The following is a 3,532-nucleotide window of genomic DNA, read 5'->3' as shown; positions in this document are numbered from 1 at the left end:
TAATTTATGTGATATAAGAAAACCCTAACCCTAGATCAGATAGACAGTAGCTCTGCAGTATGAAGACAAACTCAAAGGTGTTGAACACATCTTTAGTTTAAGAAAAGCTTTAAAAACTGACTACTGTTGTCTTTACTATAAGGCTCTTCTCTTTTCAACGTACCTTCCGTAAAATTCTCTAGACATGGTTTTCCCCATCCTAGTTGTGATTGTAAATAGCTGATGGGTTACCGTCTTAATGGTCTTAAAACTAAGATGTGGAAAGAAGTTGGCATAGAGGCCTTCGCCTGCTAATGATCTGGAAATGAGCCCAGAAAATGTTCTTTCATAACCTAAAACAGCAGAAACATTCCAATCATTTAGTCTCACAACAGAAGCTAAACTGTACTAAATCCGCATTTTCAGAAGGAAAAGGTTATCAAACAGGGCAATCAGGAAGGATTATGACCTAGCTTCACTAAACTGATACAATGTAACATCAATGTGTAACATTGGAAGATTGGATGCATGCTTGGACTAATGCATGCTAATCACAATATACCTTGTATCACCATAAAGAAAACGTAGTTACAGGCAGTGAATGCTGCCTCAACCATTTAATTGTCAGTAGACCTGTCCTATACTGATATTGTCAGGGTATATAAAGGACAAATTGTTAGTAGTGGTATTCACCTCCTTATAATCACAGGCCAATGTTACAATTCTCACAGGAAGAGAGATAGGGGAGAGAATGAGGACATTAATACTGTTCTGCTGTACACATAGAAAACCACCCACACAAAAAGATTAGGAAGGATTGCATCCAGTCACGTGAACTATGCAGTGATAAATAATGACAAAATAATATTAACTGCATTTAAACAAACAAAAACAAAAACATTTTAGCTAACACCTCTCCACAGCCTGTTTGTCTTGTAACAGACAGAATTCACCTTTTTCAGACATGATTGGAAGAATACACATTTCCATCAAAGAATACCAAAAGCATGTGGCCTGTTGTTCAACAGGCTTTGAAGGATTTTTTTTAAGTGGAGACAGGATTAGAAATCACTTCTGTTTGTATTATGTATAAAGCAGTCAATTCTTTCGTTTGTGTTGTCTGGAAAGCAGGACTGTTGGGACATAGGATAACAAAAGCACTTCGAATATGAAGATACACAGCCGCCCGCATTAGCCCTCTCCTACTTAAATAACAAAACATACAAACATGGCATGGAAAATGCTGTGGCATTTGTGGCAGTGACATTTTAGTGTAGTCTCTACCATTAACATGTTTTCCCGCTAGTAGGCTATGTTTTTGTTCTCTTCATATTTTGCACAGTGGCTGTTCCTATTCAGATGTACATTGCCAATGAACAACATCAGAGTTTGTCCCACACCCAACTGGGAGCACATTGGCAGAATGGGCAAGCCAGTTAGTTTTGAGAGCTCCTTCACTGCACTTCATGAATTTCAAATGTGTCTCTCACCTCCCTCAGTACACTGTGCACACAATTTGGAGCCTGTAAAATTGAAAGTCACACCCAGGGTATCATCCAAATAAATGGCTATCCAGAGGAAAAATGAATGAGAAAAGCAATGTGTGCTCTGGTCAGAGCGATTTGTCCTTAAGAAAGAACCTGACTGCCTAAACAATGTTGACTTGGGGTGTGTCAATGAACAACAAAATATATAATAGTGAAAAATCGATATAAGAATGTCAATGTAATGTGTGTTCTGTCATTATTAATGTGACTTGTGCCCATTTGACAACCAGAGAGCGGAATACACACAAAGGCATCTTTGCTGTTGTTCTTGTTAAGTATTGCTAACTATCAGTGTGATGGTTGTAGAGCACCCTGTTGTTATAATACCTAAACTAGGTTGAGTGATGCATGTGACAGTGAGAGGTTGGGCCACTGTGGGAAGTCTGCAACCAATAACACAAGGAATTGAACGTCTTTTCTGGTGAATGACTAAAATTAAATATGACCTACTTAAAAAAAAAAATATGTCTCTCTTCTATTTAGTTCCCCAAGCTGAGAAGATAAAGCTGCAACTAAGCTGCACGTCTAAAATGTCCTGAGGGGGAGCCCTGTCTCTTGAGCCTGTAACTCAGCAGTCTCGTCTTTCCATTTAATCTAGTTTTAATCAGGCTTCACAAAAACAGATCAAATCAAGCCTGTGCCCAATTCAAGTGCAAAAAGGATACAAGAGGCCAAGAGAGCTGGAGAATACTACATGAAGAGCAGACATCATTTTGTACATCAGTGCTGCTCTGGGATTAATTCATGAGACAAACATGCAAAAGTTACATAACTAATTTGATCAACTCAGTGATGCAATCCCATCCCACCAATGGCCATATTATTACAGAACGCTAGCATCGTGCATGTCAGTGGTATAGAGCCCGAGAGAACAACGCAAATATTGCAGCATTCTTCAATCCTCTCGCCTCAAATCCATTTTGGGCGACTGCAAGGATTTCGTCGTGTGGTTCGTCCAAGCCGGCTGCCGTACATGTAGGAAACAGCACCCACTTTTACATGATGCACCGTAAATAGCAGAGATAGCCTGATAGTACCAGGGTTAGTTTGAATGAGAGTACAGTCGGATGCTGTATCGCGTGTAGAATGCCTGTACCACAGCGAAATGAGTGATGAAATGAGTCTGTGATGTTCGTTTACCAACCGAACAGCTTAGAGTGCTTTGCGCAAATTGTCTAACGGATGGTTACTAATACAGGTACTATAAGACAAATGCATGCTAATATTTCAGGGCATGCAAATGACATAATGTTGTTGTAGGTGGAGACAACATCGTCAGCTCTGACACACGCATCATCACCACTTCATCTGCTTCCATCTAATCGTCTCTCTCCTTCCTTCTATACCCACGGCATCCCTGGCGGAGGAGGCTGACGGCAGCTAGGGGAAAAGGATGATCACCATAGCCACCACAGGACTGCGTCTGACCGTGAGGTAGACATCGGTACAGCTTTTTCGAAATAATTTCTATAACTTACACAGTTTTGCTTTATAAACACAACACGTTTATCCGCTTGTGTCGACCTTGGTATTTCAGACGCGGTCTGGAAAGATTTGCATACGCTATAGTTAAACCGCGTAATGTACGGATAGCCTACACTCAACGATCCTGCCGCAGATGCTAATTCATTTATTTTTGGTTATTTCATTAGAAGTGATCTAATTGATTTCCTGACTGTTGATGTACCAGTTTTTATCTCTGATTGTGTGAAACACCAAACATGGCAGTGTAAAGGTGTAGATGAGGTAGCCTAGTTTGTGTCTTTACCCTGCACGTACGTTGTTCAATGTAAATGCTAAAATCCTGTATTGACTTTGAGCCTCTGTTTTCCCCTTCGGTAACGCAAACCTCTGTGGACATAATGCTTTGATCTTGGAGCAGGCTCACTTCGCGGAAAACACAGCTGCATCTGAAAACTCTCGGCTACCTATCAGCTCCTGAATCCAGCGAGTGAACTGAGCCCTGTTATTAACCATTTACAAACTAAGTTTCAGCAAAGTAGACT

Source organism: Sprattus sprattus, assembly GCF_963457725.1.
Source record: "Sprattus sprattus genome assembly, chromosome: 7".
Classification (NCBI taxonomy): Eukaryota; Metazoa; Chordata; class Actinopteri; order Clupeiformes; family Clupeidae; genus Sprattus; species Sprattus sprattus.
This window is presented reverse-complemented; position numbering follows the sequence as displayed.